This window comes from Ursus americanus, chromosome X (assembly GCF_024610735.1).
Source record: "Ursus americanus isolate L20-20 chromosome X, mUrsAme1.1.p, whole genome shotgun sequence".
NCBI classification, from domain to species: Eukaryota; Metazoa; Chordata; class Mammalia; order Carnivora; family Ursidae; genus Ursus; species Ursus americanus.
Window position 1 is genome coordinate 98412953 of NC_142164.1, and position 20250 is coordinate 98433202.

General features: G+C 39.9%; 1 protein-coding gene across 1 annotated transcript in view; it reads right to left on the bottom strand.

The window, feature by feature from the left end:
- Positions 1-20250, bottom strand: part of IL1RAPL1 (interleukin 1 receptor accessory protein like 1) — a 1307342-nt gene that overhangs the window by 237262 nt on the left and 1049830 nt on the right. The window lies entirely within an intron of this gene.

Consider the following 20250-nt stretch of genomic DNA (forward strand, 5'->3'; position numbering starts at 1 on the left):
TCGGATTAACCATTTTACCCTACATTGCTTGGTTCTAGCTATCATAAGAGTTACAAGTGGGACAGGAGGGTGAGTGGAGAAAAAGTGATGACAATTAACAAAATCCTCTCATCTGTGACTTCCAAGAAACACTAACTCCTTTTTTTTTTTTTTTTTGATGGTGCACAGTGTCACTTTATTTTTTTTTTTTTTTTTATTTTATTAATAATGATTTTTTATTATATTATGTTAGTCACCATACAGTACATCCCCGGTTTTCGATGTAAGGCTCGATGATTCATTAGTTGTGTATAACACCCAGTGCACCATGCAATATGTGCCCTCCTTACTACCCATCACCGGTCTATCCCATTCCCCCACCCCCCTCCCCTCTGTAGCCCTCAGTTTGTTTCTCATAGTCCATAGTCTCTCATGAAGAAACACTAACTCCTGATGTGTGTTTCCATCACACAGTAGCACTCCATTAGTGGGATTTGCTATTTAGACCCAACTAGGCCATTTCTTTCCCCTAATCCTTCTAAGTTTGCCAGTCATTTTTGAGGATAGTGAATATCCATTTTTTGAAGAATATGCTACTCAAATATGAAGAGTAAGGAAAACAAAGTTTCCTGGTCTCAAGGGCCGGTACTAAACATACCTGTTTTTGTGGCCCGTTAGCTGCCTGAAGGAAGTAAATGAGCCTCTGCTGACCAGGAGCAAAGAAGAAAGAATTTCTGTCCCAGTTCTAGTGTTTCCAGGTTCTGCTTTGAGACCCTTTGAGGAGGTTCTTTTCTAGACATACCAAGGTTCCTTCCTCAGCCCTCGCTCTCTGGATGGGTTGCAGTTGCAGGAAAATCAAGCTCTGGTGTTCAGCTTCATGTTTCTCAAGCATGCTAAGGACTTGCAGAAGACAGGCTTCCTCTTCCTCCCCAGCGCCTACCTAGGCAATGAAATCCTACTTCTGCTGTCAGAGCACATGACCAGCTCCCTCACCTGAGACCCTACCTTCCAACTCCAACTTCTTTGCTTGAGAAAAGTAAATTTACTAGATTGAACTGGAAGGTCAAAGGCAGGGGTATTTCCCTTTCACTCTGCATGGTTTTTGCTTCCTGGGGGCTCTCTAAGTCTGCCACCGAGATACTGGGACCACAGCCACGGTCTCTCAGACCCTGAGCAGGTGAAGAGTGGATCTCCACCTGAGATGTCCTTGACATAAGTCTTAACTATAAGATTTTGTCATAGATTCTGCAGAGGGTAACACTGTACTGAGGGCCTTCTACATTGGATGGGTCTTCTTATGACCTAGCATAGAGTGGGCAATACAGTCTGCTATTTGCCGGAGTTCTAATCTTCGCTGAGGAGGCAAATTTCCTCCATCAGCCATGCCTGGTCAGACTAAAGGGAGAATTAAATGATGGCCAGCAAATCCGATCTTATTCTCTTCCCTTTTATCTTTTAACCAAAAGGCATGCCAGTTGCCCTGGCAACATGGGCTCAACTTCTCAATAAGGTCAGAGGGCAGGAATGTACATGTTGGTAGCCACTGAAACAAGGACAAGGAAAGCTTTCTTGACCAAATGCAAACACCCTTTCAAGGAGATCTAGAAAATTAAAAATAGCTTTGCAGTGACAGAAGAATAATTCACAGGGGTATGCAAGTGTGGGACAGAGTTAAGCATTCAGGCTATGTTGATAGACAAAAGCAGGAATTCTGATTGGAAATAGAGCACTGTGGAATGTCACTGAACTAAGAGGAATCAGAGGGTTAGGTTACAGCCTCACTGTGCCATTACAGATCTCTGAGAGATGGCTTTATCTACCAGGGCCCCAATTTCCTAACAGGCAAGACAAGGCATTTAGATGAGGAAATCCCAAAGGCTCTGCTAAGTTGGTATGTAACAATTCTACCACTGGAAAGGCAGCAAATTCTCCCCTGGCATTTGTAGCAGAGCAACTATGACCACTGGACTTAAATACTTTCTTGGCCCAGAGGACTATTATTCTCTTTTAGAAAATGTTCTGTTACTACAGCACCTTTGCTCAAAGAAGAAGGGTAAACCCACAAAAGCTACACTTGATGTTTGCATCCTGTGTTAATGATCTAGAATTCAGGAATGTTCCAGGCAGTGACATGAGTTTTTGCAAGAGAGAGCCATCAATAGTTTTTATTTGACAAGGAAACCTGGGAGCAGTCACAAAACCAGGGGTTTTGTTTAAGAAACAGGAAGTCAGTCCTGTAGTTTTTGGGAGAGTAGGGGAAGACAAGGCAAGGAAGGCTACGTATGTGTTCAGCATCTAGGAGGTAAGGTTGGGGAGCGAAAGAAGTAGACAGCAAACACCAGATGTCTCTGAGGAAGGCTGACTAATGTGATGCCACTGTTCTGCTGGACTTTATCAGCATAGCAGCTCCCTGTGGATCTCGCTCCCAAAAGCCCCCTGAAGGAACCATGTCATTTTGACACATGTGATGGGCTTGGCCAAATGCGGATAAAGTTCAAAAGTATGACCGCCAGTTAGCTAAATCCCAGTGAAGCTTTGATTTTCCCTAAAGAGACCTCAAGTGCACAAACTCTCCATCTGAACAGTACTGTGATTATCCCTTCATTAAATCAGTGTGGAACCTCAATTCTCAAGGCCCCCTCGATTTGTCTTCAAGTTGACCAGACTCTGAAACTTAACTCATAAAGGCAAAAGCAGCTCAAGGTCTCATTACGGCCCAAACAAAAACCCTGTCAGCTAAGAGGCAGAAGCCAGATATTGTTTACCAACTTCTGGGTGGAAAGGGGGCAGACCTAGGACAGGTCATAAGTGAGGTGTCTGGGAAGCAGTTCTGCTGGCCCGTGGAGCTTCGTGAATACATTTCTGCCACAGAAATGGAAACTAATACAAGCCAGTCACTGTGTTAGGAGCTGGGACAAATATTTAAAAAAATAAACATGAAATGTGTTACATTTTAGTAGGAGGAAAACATTAGAGTTTTGGAGTGGAGAGGAGGGAGAGGGAGGAGTAAAGTACGCAATGTAGTTGGAATGCTCCAGAATACATGGTCTCCTTTTTTTCTCCTGTCCCTTCTTTACATTAATTCTTCCTTGAATCTCTCCTCCATTTTTATTTGTAAATTCCCTCCTATTGAGGTGGGGACTTGACAAATGGGACTAAGTCAGGATCAGTGAGGTAAGAGCAAGGTGAGGAGAGGAGAAAGAATTCTCCCTCCCCATTGCTGTAAACATGCCACAGGTGTCTATTTGGACATCCTCGGACAATCCTTCTCAAAGGATACACTGGCAGAGGTAGGTGATAGGAAAATGACTAGAGAAAAAAGTGGAATGTTAAGCAACAGAACATAAGGTGGGTGGCATTCTGAGGGAGGAATGGGTGAGAGGTGGGCTTTATTGCACTGTGAATAAATTTGAGCACCAGACACACCTAAATTCAAGTCCCAGATGTTCACTGATGAGCCGAGCAGCCTCCATTCCTACATAGAGAGTGGGAGTCTATGTCCCGTTTGGGTGATCTCTATGTTTCCACCCACAGAGAAAGAGAAATGACACTGCCAGTTTCTGAGCCCAGCATTTAATACACTGGCAGGTTCCATTTCTTGTCTTTTGGAACATGTCCTCTAGTATAGGGAATGGCAGTTACCACATAAGAGGTCTGATTATGCTGAGGCCACCACACTGGTAGGAGTAATAGCAGCCACACAGAGAGGCCACATGGAGTGGGATGCCTGACCAGCCCTGAGGTGTTCCAGCCGAGATACAGATAATGCCAGTGAGGACGTCTCCAAATGATTCCATCCCCTGCTCCTAACTGACAGTGGCCACAAGTGGGGACAATGCTGCTGAGCCCAGTCAAACCACAATGTGTGTGATAATACAGCACTGTTTTTAGTCACTACATTTCAGGGATGTCTACTATACAAAAATGCATAACTGGAAAAGTGATCTTAAGCAGCATATTTCACCTCTCCTAGTCTTATTTCCTCACCTAGAAACTGGAGATCATAGCAATGCCCCCTTTGAGGGAAGGTGTGAGGCTTCAGTGAATCCAAGTGTGTCAAGAGCAGTCAGCACGAGAACTCACACAGCAGGCAGAAAAGCGTATATATATTACCTGCTTCAATATTCAGAATTTTCTGTTCCAAAATGAAGAATTGTTCATATTTTTGAAAAGTAACACCACACATATTACACAGGACCCTCCGTAGGGTCTGCAAAGGCCTGTGGCCAAATACACTGGTATTTCTGCTATGAGGCATACGAATAGTTACATCAAGAGAGGTAAAGACAAATAATTTGCAGTAGGTCAGCTAGGGTTCAGCCACCAAAACCATACAAGGAAGTCTGAATGGGTTACCACAAACACATCTGATTTTTCAGTCTTTTTTTTTTTGAGGTAAAATTCGTATGTGCTATTATATAAGTTTCAGGTGTACATTATAATTCGACATCTGTATGTGCTACAAAATGATCGCTACCAAATGTCTAGTTATTTTTGATTGTGTATATGGGATAGTAGACTCGTTTTTTTCTAAATGCACTCACCACATGCTCCTGCCTTCATTTATCTTTTTATTCCTGTAACAGTGATAAAGACTAACTTTTAATAGCAATTTATAAATAAAAAAATATCACCAATATATTCAGTTGTTGAGAGCACAATCTTGCTAATTGCTTGTAAAGATCCTTTGCAATAGTATTTGGCTCTGGCAGCTGAAATTCACAGCCAGCTCTTTGTTTTTTCGGATGAATGTGTGAGAGAGAAATTTAGCACCAAGGGAAAGGTAGGGCCGGTCAAAGGAAATGCTATTAAGCAAGACATACTGTCTGCAAGTCAAGATTCATCTGGCTTTTCTCTTCTGGAGAATCTGTCTCACATTTTAATGACCCTATGGCATCCCAAAGCAGGGTAGTATCCCAGGTAACCGGGAATAAGGCTTGCAAGATCATCAAATAGATGTGTTAGGGGACTCTGTCATAGTTAATTCACTTTTGCTAAATCCTCCAAGTGCTAATTTACCCAAAGGGCTTTTTCCCTCCACATTTAAATGAAACACAGTAGGAGGATGCCTCCTTTTCCATATTCTTCACAATTATGGCCATCTGAAGCATCTGGTATTGTCTATTTCATCCTCAGAATATGCTGAAGGTAACATTTCCCCCTGATGGAAAGCCCAACAGGAATTGCTATAGGGAGAAAGGAGTCAAACTTTTTAAAGCTTATTTTCTTCCCCAATGTGAGCAGAGCTAAATCCTTAAATACATTTTTTTTTTTTTCTGGAAGAAAGAGCAGACTCACACAAAACCTCATTATTATGAGACATTTTCTTTTGTCTGAAAGTAACCAGATATCTCATGGCCAAATTATAGAGCAGTGACAACAGTTATTCAGTTCTGAATAACAGACTGCTGCGAGCACTGTGAACCCAAAGCCACCGAGAGTGCAGTCACTGTCAATGACGGCGTGTCTCCTTCCACAGCCAGCGCGGGTGCTCACTGCAGCCAAGGCATCGGCTCAGTTTAACCTCAAAACGTCAACCCACCTCTGAAGTAGTTCTTGTTGTTGTTTCCTTCCCCCCCCCCCGCACACTCCCTTCTCAATGGAGGTTTTTCTTTCTTTCTTATTTTGAGGAGAATATAAAAAAAATATTTAAAGCCTCTCCTGGTAAGTGTCTGAGATCAGTGTCTTGATCCCTTTCTTGTACTGTGTAAAGCACCACTTCTATCTTCAGCGCTACATAAAAATGACTAGAGAAAAAAAAAAGAGACTGTGCTAGTCTTACTAGGTTCTTTGAGCTTTGGTCCACAATCACTATGAGAATTCCACAGACCAGAGGAATTGATTAAGGACAAATGCCAATTTTACATTATAAATTCAGAAGCTAGATCAAAAGTTATTTAAAGAACACTTCCGAAATGGATTACTACCCAAACACACTCCTCAATGATTTTTTTTTCCATTTGTGCTGTGGCTTCAATATTTTGTGCATTTACACCAATACCACGTGCGTGCTTAATGGTCACAAACTGGCCATCTGCGAGAATGCAGACATTTTCCCAATCATGAAGAGAGTACATATTGATTATTTCTATTTGTTCTAGGTATCTGGTGAGGTGCTAGAGGGTCACAAATGAGGGAGACATAATCTCTACTTTGGAATATTTCACAACCTATGCTAGCTGGAGTGGAACAAACGTTACTGTATAAATTTTGTGACACAGTCTAGTGTGTATAGATACAGATATGGATAAAGGTGGATATACACACTTGTGCACACGCACACACGCATGCACACGCACACATCAACAGGAACAATGAATTCTATCTGGATGCTGCCAAAGGGCTTGTTGTGGGCCCGCGGTGGCAGAACTTGTCAGCCCAGTGGAGAAGGCTGGGGTGGACCGCTTGCCAGAAGGCTGCACAGAGGACATAGCAGAGGCATGAGGGGTTGGAGACATTCCAATCTAAGGGGAATCCAGGTGAACCAGAAAGCAATGCTGGACTCTAACTAATCCAATTAGCAGAATGACAATGTGTTCTGCCAGCTGAGAAGTTCATCAATGGCTAGAGTACAAGGGATATTGTCTCAGAAACTAAGGGACACAATGCCCAAGGGCACCAATTCATCCTTGCAACGGCGCAAGCTTGGGAAGCCTCCCCTTTGCCCCATATATCTGAGCAACATCCTATTCGCAACAGGCAAAGGTAGAGAAAGCCTAAATGAGAGACTGAGGCTTCTCACCTATGAGAAACAGTGCCCTAAATAATAAGCCTAAACCAGAATGAGAATTTAGTTTTCCTCTAGTATATAATGGATGAGGGCTCATAAAGGAGACCAAATCAGTTTATGATAAAATGAAGGAGCAACATTTTTTCAGCACTTCTTATACCATAGGAGTGAAATGTGTCTCCAGTACACACTACATAGTTATAGTATGTGTATGTATTTGTGTGTACATATATATGTAGCTTTTTTGCAATCGACTGTTAACCTCACTTTAAACATAATATTTTCATCAAAATTCTTTTCAAAATTTATTTCGGGGAAAATAGTTCTTGAGAATTTTGCTTCACTCTGAATAGGTCTGTATTCTTTAAAAATAAATAATATTCTTATGCTTTAAAACAAGTTGGCTATTAGCAGAGATAAAAATAGCAATATGTAACATCATGGCATTTTCCTATGTACCAGGTATTAGGACCAAACCTGTATACATTTATAATCTCATCTATCATCAAAACAACCATACTCAGTAGGCTCTCTAATTTTTCTGACAAGAAGTGGAGGCTTAAGGAATTAAAGAAATTGGTTTAATGGTGAAGTGTTAAGAAGCAATAGAACCAGGATTTGAACTGAGGTCGGACTCTACAGTCTGAATAATTAACTATTACATGGACTGCCTTACAACATGTTTATCTACATCTCTTTCTGTAAAACGGGTGGACAAGCATGTGAAGCACGTAGACAAGATATTCTTTTCCCCATCTGATACACTGATGAGGCAGAGGAAGGTTCAGTTTTACTCCCGGGAGTGTGCTAGTTTTGTACTTGTCAGTGTATTGCTTTGTAATGATTCTAAAGTCTGGGCATCTGGGTAAATTTGATCTCCCTTGATTTCATCTCCTGCAATTAGACTGGAAAGTCTAATTAGAGAGCTGGAAGAATAGCTTACAATTCATTTCTATTGATGTCTGGTGCACATGTAGCTTCAGAAATTTCCAGAGGGAGTGGTCAATGGCCCTCAGACATCTGTCAGAGGAAATTTTGAACAAGGGTACAATGAAAAGAATCAGGGAGCACAAGGAGTCGTGTTTGCTTTGTAACTCCTACCAATCCCAGGAAGGGTGTCATTCAAGCGTATTAATATTTTCATATTAATTAATTAATATGTAAAGACATAATACATTGCTATGTGACTCAGCCTAGAACATCAACATAATGAAAATGAAGCATATTTACTTCATTATTTCCCACTTGGTAGCTAATTTATCTGGAAAACATTAATTATCTCATTTCAAACCACTATGCTTTCTAAAAACTGATGGTCAGTCCTAGCATTAATCATACTGCTTTTCATTTTTGCTTTGTTCTATCAGCCACAGACGGGAGGTAAAATAAAGTATTTACAAAAATAAACGAAAAGTTATATGTAAGACTCTCAGGAATAACTGACTATCAAAGGAATTATTGTTTAAAAATCATTGAGAAAATAGAAGTGCACTAGTGTTCTACTTATAGCTACATTGAAAATGGCAAGATCCTCATTCCATCCAATTTGATGAATCATTTTAAAATAAATATGTCTATAAACCTATAGTTTACTTATATATAGGAATAGAAGTTAGGAACATGATTAGGAAAATTTCATTTTTAATAGTAACAAAGTTATGAATAGGAATAAACTTAATAAGAAATGTGCAAGATCTACATTTAGAAAATTAGAACAATTTACAGAGAGAAAATTTTTTTAAAGACTTGGAAAAATAGGGGTACCTGGCTAGCTCAGTCAGTAGAGCATGTGACCCTTGATCTCGAGGTTATGAGTTTGAGCCCCACATTGGGAGTAGAGTTTACTTTAAAAAAAAAAAGACTTGAAAAAATAGAAAAATCATATGTTACAGATGGAAAATTAATATGGTAAAACTGCTGATTGTCCTAAATTAATCAAAATATTTCAGTGCAATCTCAACAAAAATCCCAGTGGTATTTTAAAACACTTGTAAAAATATTCTGGATGAATTAAATGTGCAAGTATAGCAAAAAAATTTGCTAGGCAGACTTCAAAATATAAATCAAGGCTATAATAATTAAAAGAACGATCCTGATATGCTGTTGAAGTAAGAACAGAGATGTCAAGCATAAGAGAAAATCTAGAAACAGGCCAAGCATATGTAAGAACTTATTACACACTACAGGTAGTATCTCACATCAATAGTGGGTTGAAAAACACGTGTGACTCATTTCGAAGAAATAAAAAGGATAGTCTGGTCACAAAAAATTCAGATATATGAAAGTTAATTTTAAAAGCACTGGAAGAAAATACTGAAAACGAACTTTCTAAACAGATGATTCAGAGGTAGAATTTACCTAAAAATATAGATTTTAATTAATTTTTAAAGTAAACTTAAGGCAAAAGGCAAATCAAGAAATGTTTGTAATGGGTTGCTGATATCATTGACATATAAAATATTCATACAAATCAGTAAAAGAATAAGCATGCAAACATAAAAGTGGGCAAAAAGATAGTAAAAGGCTATTTACAAATTAAATACAAATAAACATTAATGTAAATTAATCACTGGGGCACGTGGGTGGTTCAGTCGGTTGAGCGCACCACTCTTGGTCTCAGCTCAGGTCATGATCTCAGGGTCCTGGGATCAAGTCCAGCATCAGGCTCCATGATGAGCGGGGAGTCTGCTTGTGGATTCTTTCTCTCCCTCTCCCTCTGCCCCTCCCTCAGCTCATGCGCACACACACTCTCTTTCGCTAAAATAAATAAAGAAATCTTTAAAAAATATATGAATTAATCACTATAATGTATAAAAATTAAAACTTTTATCAGAAGGAAATGAAACGACTACCTTAAAAAGATACTTGCAACCACATGTTCACTGCAGCATTATTTACAATAGCGAAGACATGGGTGTAACCTAAGTGTCCACTGACAGATGAATAGATAATGAAAATGTGATTGATAGATATATAATTCAGTTATAAAAGGAAGGAACTCCTGCCATTTGCTACAACATGGATGAACCCTTAAAGGATTATGTTAACTGAAATAAGTCAGACAGAGAAAGACAAATACCATATGATCTTACTCATATGTGGAATCTGAAAAAAAAATATGAACTCATAGATAAAAGAGAACAGGTTGTTGGTTGCCAGAGAAGGAGAGTTGGGGTGGGTAGATGAAATGGATGAAGGTGATTCAATTTAAAAAAGACACATCTAAAATGGGAAAGACCACATGGGCTTTAAAAACGCAAAAAGAAGAAAGGAACACTCATCTTGAGTAAAGAAAAGTTGGGTTTAGAACAGAGGCTAATTTTTAAAAATCTTGGATAAATATTCCAAGAATTCTAATTATGGACTTCTTTAAAGTATTTTTATTCCAAGGGTATTTTTAATTCCAAACTTTGACCTGTTTTTAAGCAAACTTTGTTTTGACATTCTTCACATCTCATATATTCTCATGGTAAAATTGCTCCTGATTATCTGTAATTGTACCGTAGAAGTGTGTATATTGTGATTTTGTTTGTAATCAACATTTTCTACTAAAGTATCTTTAGTGACTATCCTTGTGACTTAAGAGTGAAATGAGACATAGATTAGGGGTTAAACTGGCTTTATCTTTTAATTCACTGAAACTCCTTTAACATGAAGTTCTCATGTGGTGGTAGTGATGGTACTGGGGGTGGGGGTATTCATTGTTGCCATATGGCTTCCTTTAATTCTTTCTGACCTGTGAACATTTCTGGAAGCTTATAAGGTTTTTTGAATTTGTACTAAATGGTTTTGTGCTGTGAGTTGGCCAAGAAAACACTCAATGACAATTTAAAGAAAAGAGGACTCAACATATCATCAACAAGTATATTTAAAGGTCCCAAATGGTGCAGAGCCCTCTAGAGTTTATGCTATAGTTTGTCAGGATATAGGTGCCCAGTCTTGGGTGCTAGAGAGACAAGAGGGATGCATCTTCTTTTCTTAATTTTCCTCACTGAGCTTGTTGCTATGTAGGAATCACCTACATTCTGAACCGGGGTTGCTGTTGCCCCAAGAAGTCAATTATTTGACATGCTAATGGAAGCAGGAATTATGCAAGACTTTCAGGGCAATTGGGTCTTTCTCACATTCATCAATTGTGGCTGCCTTCTCCTTGTCTACTTGATAAGACTCATGTCTTTTTTTTTTTTAAGATTTTTATTTATTTATTTGACAGAGATAGAGACAGCCAGCGAGAGAGGGAACACAAGCAGGGGGAGCGGGAGAGGAAGAAGCAGGCTCATAGTGGAGGAGCCTGATGTGGGGCTCGATCCCGTAACGCCGGGATCACGCCCTGAGCCGAAGGCAGGCGCTTAACCACTGTGCCACCCAGGCGCCCCAAGACTCATGTCTTGATCTTGAACTCTCAGCTTCTAAGAATGTGCACTTAGGCTTCACCTGATCCATTACTCCAATCCAATATCTGGCTTCTTGGATGGACAAATTAATTACTTAATTCATTAACTTATTAAGCATTCATGATCCTGTTAAAACTGAAAGTTCATATAACTCTTTTGCTCAAAACCCTCTCATGGTTTCTAATCTTATTTAAAGACCAAGCAAAGCTTATTATTGAGCTTTCCAGAGCCACACATGATCTCTTCCCCACCCTGTTCTTTCTTTCAGACCTCATTTCCTATTATTCTTCCCCCTGTGTACTCTACTCCAGACCTAAAAACCATCCCTACTGTCTCTTGATCACAGAGCACATATTCCTACTTCCAGAGTTTTAACTTTATCCTCCTTCTTGGACTTTTCTTCTTCCAAATACCTGCAGACTACTTCTCTCATTTCCTTCAGTGGTTAATCAAATGTTATCTTCCCTATGAGGCTTTCCCTCACCCTGTCTAAAATGTCAACTCTGCCCCAAACACTCAAGTCTCCTTTTCTAGCCTAAGTTTTAAGACCTCAGTACTCCTTTGTATAGAATCTACAATATATTGTCTCCATCACTAAATTGGAAGCTCCCTAAAGGAAATAATTTTGGTCGTTTTATTCACTATCCTATCCGCAACAAGTAAAATAATACCTGTCACATAGTGGGCAGTCGATGAACAGATTCAGGGTGAATGAATGAATTCATAGAGCACAACACACAAAAATGAACGTGACATGGAACCTGATTTTGGCGGGATCATAATCTAGTGCATTTGAAAAAGAGGTTTTAAAAAAGGTATATCCATGTGCCAAGTTCTAAAGTAGAGGTATGGACAAGCACTACAGTTAAATGGAAAGAGAAGACTCACCTAAGTCTACCTAGAGAGAAAGGAAGAGGCTTCATGGAGGAGGTGACACAGAGGCTGACCCCAGGCCTTGTGTTCTGTTTTCTTCCCCTGTTGGTGTTCACTGGTCCCCATATCTAGCCCTCTCTTAGTGAGGGTCAATTTCAGGGATGTCTCCCCTGGTCCTAGCCTCAGAAGGGCTGTAAGAAATAGGCGTGGCAAATTGGTAAGAACACTGACTTTGAAATCATCTGGGTTTGGTCTGGAAGCTCAAGTTCACAGAAGAAGCTTAGACAAACCCTAGACCCTGCCAGTTCTCTCTTTTCTTCACTGACCATCACATTTTTGCTTTCTTTCCCCAAAATACATTAGGTAAAATAAAAATTCTATTTGTGTTACCAACTTACAAAAACACAGACTTACTTCTGAGTAGCTGTGTCTTGTTAGCTGTTTTTCTGTTTACAAGCTGTTGAAAGTGTCCTTAAGTTGTTTGGGAAAATATCCTTATTTCACACAGTGTTTACTTCAAGAAAAGGTTAAGCCAACTTTGCCTCAAGGAGACAGAAAACAGAATAAAGTGAGATAAGATTCTAGGTGCTCTTTTTAACTTGATTCTGCTAGGTCTATAATATGGTCTAATTCTATCCACCTTCTTTGCCTGAGCTGCCCTCAGTCTTCACAGGGGGAGAGCTGCACAAGGGATCCTGGGAGGTGCACAGGTCACACACCTCTCCTGGGGCCACAGATCTTTTCTCTGTTCATCTTCCAGAGAGAGAGGCAGAACTGGTCTGAGCATAGTAAGAGAACAACTCTTACCATTTTATGTTTCCCCTTTCCTCCCCTCACCAACTACTTCTGAGAGTTTAAAGGCTATGCTCCAAAACTCAAGAAGGAATTTGGAACTGTCTGCAAGAGTCTTCACTGCAGGCTTGTAAATTCTAGGTTTATTCAAACAATTTGGGTTAAAGAAGAGACACAACTTTTTAATAGGGTCTATGGAATCCTTTCTTTAGAACTTTGAGCTCTATTACCGACTAGTTATGAGACTCCGGGTAAGGACAGGAGAAAAGATAGCTACCTTGCTTGTTGGGAGGATTAGTGAGTAGGGCTGCCTATTACCATTCCTAGGAAAGTAAATCATAATTATGGAAGGCGGAACTTCATTTTACACGCCTGTAATGTACCTTTTATCAAAGGTTTCATCTAAGATGCTAGTGGATCTACGAGGAAATGTTGGGGGGTAGGAAAACTGTATTCTCTGATGGCAGTCCTATTCCAGGTGGGCCTCTGCAATGTGTGCACGCATTCAAGTTTCATGGAACCCCGTGCCATTCTAACAGAGATAATCATAACCAAAAGATCTTACCAAGTATCTGGTCGAAGACAATGCTCAACAAAACTGATTTACTGGAAAAGTCACTTCTCTCTGACATGTTTTCCTTTTCCTTTTCAGAGACAGTAGAAGGCTAGAGATCTCACTTCTAGCAAATGCAGTTATTACTTCCAAACATTTACTAATTTAAAACTATATTGCAAATTATCTTTTAAAGACTATCACAGATATGATTTTCTGGAAGGCATGTTCCAAATCTATCCAAATTTCATTCATTTGGGGGTTTAACTCCTGTACTGGATGCTGTACATCTCCCTTTGCCCCAGTTAACTGCTGTTAATGGCGCTCAGCTGTCCTCAGTTCAAGAATGCCCTACATCCAAAGGACTGACTGATGGAACTGGGGCAAAGTGTACAAAGGGCCAGCCACCCTTGCCTCAAGGTGGGATTAACTCTGTGGTGCAATTCATTCTGCAGAGGTCCCCCTGGGATCAGACTGAAGTACATCTCCAACGGAGACCACATCCTTGCTTGGCTTTTCTCTCCTACCCTATCTTGCATCCATAACTTCTTTGCTCCTGAGATGCTCCCTCAATAAACAACATGTACCCAAATCCGTGTCAGACGCTCTGCTTCTGGCAAAGCCCACCCAACACAATGTCACCCAGTACACTAGTTTGTACCTTGCATTCGTGTAAGGAGATGAGGAAGAATCCGAAGAAAAGAATGTAGACGTGGTGAACATAAAAAATGGTATGCAAGAAAATTGGAGAGTAAAATACCAAGACCAATGTTTCTCAAAAGTTCTGGTACTTGGTAAAGATACAAATTCCTAGGTCTCATTCAGGCTCATTGAATCAGAATCTCCAAAGGAGGGGCCTGAGAAGCTAGAGGTTTAAAAGTACTCTAGGTTATTCTTTATCACCAGTAAATCTGGAAAACACTGAACTGTAACAGACTAGAGCAGGGGTCAGCAACCTCTTCCCATAAAGGGCTAGACAGTAAATATTTTAGGCTTTGTGGACCATCTGGTCTCTTTTGCACTGCCCGACTCTGCCACTGTGGTGCAAAAATAGCCATAGACAGCCATAAAAAACGAACATAGCTGTGTTCCAACGAAACCATATTTGCAAAAATGAGTGGTAGGGCGGACGTGGCTCAAGGGTTACTGTGCCGACCCTTGGATTAGCACATAGGGGGCATAAAAGTAGTTTGTTGCTCTCCAATAACCTGGCTGCTGAAGTCTGGTGCTACTCTTTCTTTGGAAAACTGTTTACATAATGTTCATCCGGCAATAGACCGTCCGTGAAGTGGAGAAACATTTCCATTTTTCTAACCTCATTCTCAATTCTTGAATGTCACTGGCCTTGCCATGAGGTAATTTAAACACACATTTCAGAGCGGAGATAGTTTCTAGAGGCCAGGTCTGCTATTCTTTCATGCTGATTCATAATATTGCCAGAGGCCATTCCATCAGGACAGGTTTCAGCTAACGCAAGGAGAGATGCAGACCTATTTCATTCCTTTGTGTGTGTGTGTGTGTGTGTGTGTGTGTGTGTGCGCGCGCGTGCGCGCGCCTGGGCTGCATCTCTGGCACTAAATATGAAAAACGAAACTTGCGAATTTCTGTAACATTTACTCTGGATAGGTATGAGGTTACTTGAGTCTTCCTTCTGTTGTCTTAACATTGTGTAATTAACTTTATGAAGTCTTATTAATAGGCTGCCCTTTATTCATGAAGCCTTTATATTCCTCTTTACAGATCATATGCTGTTATTATCTCAATGGAAAATTCCAATGTTTGGCATAGATGTACTGCAGAATAAACAGTTTTACATTCAAATCAGTTCTCTTTAATTAGGTTTTTGAATTTTATCACCACACATTAGAACACACTGGGTAGAATTTTGTTCAATCCAGGTAAGTCACATTTATCTTTAGGTGACCCTGAGAACAGTATAAAACAAATGCTCAGCTCCGCAGCCAGACTATTTACTGTGAGGCTGTGACTTTGGCTACTTGGAATACATTTAATTCACATAAAAAATAATAGCGACAGCTTTCTCATTAAATTGACTTTAGCCTCTGAACTCTGGTCCCACATATGTTTATTCTAAAGATTGCTGCTTGTCGGCATATTTGTTACCTGTTGCACTGCTCCTCAGAGTCATTTCAACAAGGTCTGGAACTCTTTCAGGTCTGTCTATAGGATATATTATCAGGAAATCTCAGATTTACCTTGTATTTAGCACTTGTGATATTTGAGAAATTTGGTGCTTATGAATACACTCAATTAAAATTCCCATTGGGTAGAATAGGATGGATGGTTGTCTAGTAGAAGCCAGTATATATTACTGAGATGATCACAAGCACATGTCTCCAGGAACCAAGGTGTGTGTGTGTGTGTGTGTGTGTGTGTGTACGCCTCATGCTGGATCCTCAAACTTTTTCTCACAAGGTCCAACCTACTTTCTATGGTCCTGGGTTGAAATGGCTGAGGACTGTCTTTCCTTGAATCCATTGTCCCCTGTACTGGATGCTGTGGCTCACCACCCTGGTCTCTACTGTAGGACTGAGGCATCTACTTCCCCAGCAGCTGAGAGAACTGGCTAATGATACCATACATCTGAGTCTCTCTTTGAGCATTCCTCAGCTAAGGAGAGTTGCTTCTCCCAAAGTTACGCCCCCTTGGTGGGCAGTCTACATCTGGCAAATTCTGGACATCTCCAGAGCTCCCCATGGATTAGCCTGACGCCTCACCCAACCTCTCCATGTGCACAATTACAATTCCCTCACTTCCTCATTGGTGTGTCCAAGAATATGCCCCAATAAACCTTCTACCTAAAAATCTCTATCCACCCTGAGAAGCGGAGGTGACGAGACAAATAGCCTCCAAAGAAGCTCCTATTTAGACTGGATCAGTTACCCTCAAAGTTTGTTATCTAGACCAACAGCATCAGCATCATTGGGAACTTGTTCTAAATACAAATTCTCAGGCCCCATCACAGACCTACTCAATCAGAAACTCTAGGAGCTGAGCTCAGCCATCTGTGTTAACAAGTCTTCTATGTGATTCAGTACCAAGACACATTTGAGAAACACTGGCCTAAGGCAATTCTCCAGAGAAGAGTGGTGGTGGTGGTGATAGCTATGAGTTATAACTCAATACTCCCAGCAGACAGAGAATGGGTGCACTTGCAGGTTAAGAGCATCTAGGTGGGTACCAACGGCATCCACTCCCATTCACGATCAAGGAATTTTCTAACATAACAGCCAAAAACAAAAAAAATACATTCACATAAATCCTTTAGCTCACAAAGCAGGATGGCTCGACAAGTATGTGAATCAAATTGTGGTACTTCTAATACCTGTTTGGGTAGACAGGTAGTCAATGTCTGGGGAGATAGTGAGCCTGGAGATTATGGAAACACTTCCTAGAATTGTTTAAGGAAACAGAGGGCAAGACTGAGAATCAAGGCAGAGCTCTAGACCATTAATGAGTAAAGAGGAACCGTTCTGGTCACAAGTGGCATGGCAAGAATCTAACTATCAGACAGAAGTACATTGTAAGAAGAGGACAAGCAGAGGGGGATATGAACCCTGAGAGACTATGGACTCCAGGGAAATAAACTGAGGGTTTTAGAGGGGTGGGGGTGGGGGGATGGGCTAGCCCGGTGAAGGGTATTAAGGAGGGTACATATTGCATGGAGCACTGGGTGTTATACGCAAACAATGAATCATGGAACACTACATCAAAAACTAAGGATGTACTGTGTGGTGACTAACATATCATAATAAAAAAGTAAATAAAAAAGAAGAGGACAAGCAACAAGGTTGATTCAATGGCAAACTCTTCCATTTCCAGAGGCGGTGCTTCTATTTTCCTTGACCTAAAACAGAAATAATCCTTGAATAAGAAGCACCTGAACCTAAAATGGGTCTCTAACGGGTTTCAGCAATTAAGATTACAGAAAAACAAAATCAGAAAGCCCAGCAGATCATTACTGTATTCTTCCAAACCAATACATTAAAATATCTAGAATGTGCTAGAGCTGAGAGTCACAGCACACTCTGAGAAACATGCCTACATAAATGGATTATTCTCTCTTTGTTATGGGATTTACAAACTACTTTGCTGTAATTTAGGTCCAAAGTGATAAGCTGTTACAATATAATCATTTGCTATGTGGTTCCTATGAAAATGAGACTGACTTGGCTGTGATTTCTAACTCCCCAAACTTTCATCATCTCTTATAACTTGCCAAGCCCACTGAATAGAAGAGGAAGACAGGAGGTGAAGGAGCAATTTGTTAAAAGTGTGCAGCCCTGTCATTCTATTAGACAACAAAAGAAAAGAAAATATACACCTATGAAAATGAAAATGGTGGGAGAATACATTTAGTAACTGAGATGCAGATTCTGTCCTTAATGGAGTCCCTATCCCATATTAAGTCAAAAAATAGGCCTGTTCTCTAGCTGATTAATCAGCAGTGGCAGACATATAGCTGTTGCTATCTGGCACTCTACTGTCTCAGCATATATTTACTAACTGGCCTGTAATTACTTTTTTGGAACATTACCCAATACTCTTTTAGAGGAAGAAAGAAATCATTATCTGTGAAACAAAATATATAGGCCTTGTTGCTGGCAGACAACTACACCCAACTCTAACATTTGAAATGGTAGATGTAAAGTTAAAAGAAAAAAACTATCAATAATTTTTTTCAAAGCAAGAATTTCAACACTGGCTATTTTAAGTGCTCTCTGGGTTACACATTACATAAGTTAGCCAATAAATCATACTGCCACAACAAGCCATGGGATCTCTGCATCTTTTATTTCTACTGATGTGCAGTGACCATGAATTGCTTTTCCAAATCATATTTTAAGTCTACTTCACACCAGCAGTCTACAAGAGCAGTTCTCAAATTGAGCATGAGTTATAATCACCTGCGGGGCTTGTTAAACCACAGCTTGCTGGATCCCACCCCTAGAGTTTTTGATTTAGTAGGTCTGGAATGGGATACGGGAATGTGCATTTTGAAAAAGTTCCCAGGTGATGGGGCCCCTGGGTGGCTCAGTTGGTTAAGTGTCCAACTCTTGATTTTGGCTCAGGCATGATCTCAGGGTCGTGGGATCCAGCCCGGCGTCAGGCTCCCTGCTTGAGATTCTCTCTTTCTCTCTCCCCGTCCCTCCCCCTGCTCGTGCTCTCTCTCTCTTACAAAATAAATAAAATAAATCTTAAAAAATGTTCCTAGGTGATGCTTATGCTGCTGGGTCAGGTGCTACACTTTGGGACCCTTGCTCTGTCTTTTCCATTGTTTACTTTTCTTCAAACACCACTTCATCAGATCACTTTTCTTATTCCTCCTAAGAAAATCCTCTGCTCTAGGCAAATGCAACCACTGAATCCATCCTTAAACTTAATCAAAGTACTATCTTCGTGTCAGTATTTTCAGATTACTCACGCTACTTGGTGCAGAACTGGAAATTTAATATACAGTCAACACTATGTAATATATATAATACTGTAATAAGTATCACAAGTTTATTATAGAATTTATACATGGTAAATGGCTATTAGAAACATTTTCTTTATGGATTAAAATGTAGAATCAAATACCATTAACGACCAGTGATTTCTAAAAAAATCTACACCTAGCACATAGTAGATACTTAATACATATTTGTTAAATAAATGCCTGATGGAGTAATCGAGTTCAGGCTTCCACTCAAATCAGGAAGTTTGTCTACTAATTACAAGGGAGGCTTTATTATGTTTAGATAGTTTATTGGCTCAAAAAAAAATAACTTTGGTTGAATTGAAACTGCCCTTTAAAAGTGTGATGGTGCTGATTTACAGAGTAAGTTAAACTTAATCTGGTTCCATGTAATAGGCATTAAAATACTTGAACTCAGTTGTCCATGCCTTCCCCTTTCACTGTAATATCCTCTAGACCTCCAATCCATTCAGATCTTTTTTGTCAATCTAATTACCTACATGAGAATACAGTTTGATTTTTCAATATTCCTCTTAAAAACTGGTTCTCATAGGGGTGCCTGGGTGGCTCAGTCGGTTAAGCATCTGCCTTCAGCTCAGGGGTCTTGGGATCATGTCCCACATCGGGCTCCCTGCTCAAGCAGGGAGTCTGCTTCTCCCTCTCCCTCTGCCTGCCACTCCCCTTGCTTGTGTGCGTGCTCTCTCTCTCTTTCTCTCTCAAATAAATGAATAAAATCTTTAAAAAAATTGGTTCTCATATTTTAACATAGCATGCCAGTGCAGAATCCACAAATATTCTCTCCTTGATTGGAAATGTCTTCTATACATATGGACTAAATATCTATGAAATGTTTAAGTTGACAAAGCTCACTTATATATGGTCTCTCTCCATCAATTAGCTCCTAAAAACATTAATACATTTCACTCTGCATTTATATAAGAGTTATTGAAGCTGAGTGCACCATTTCATACTTAGACCTGATAAATGCCTCTTTTATTAGATTTAACTCCTTATTTTAATGTATTAAAATATTTTTGTATCTTGATACTATTCTCCAGCGTATAAGGTTTCTTGGCCTATTTAAAATGTATTTATTGTTAATAAAATCCTAAAATTTGTATGGAACCACTAAAGACCCAAAATAGCCAAGGCTATCTTGAAAAAAAAAAGAGAACAAAAGTGGAGGTATCACAATCCCAGATTTCAAGATATGTTACAAAGCTGTACTAATCAAAACAGTATGATACCGGCACAAACACAAACATCTATATCAATCGAACAGAATACACTGCCCAGAAATAAACCCATGATTATATGGTCAATTAATCTTTGACAAAGCAGGAAAGAATATCCAATGGGAAAGGACAGTCTCTTCAACAAATGGTGTTGGTAAAACTGGACAGCAACATGTAAGAGAATGAAACTGGACCACTTTCCTACACCATACACA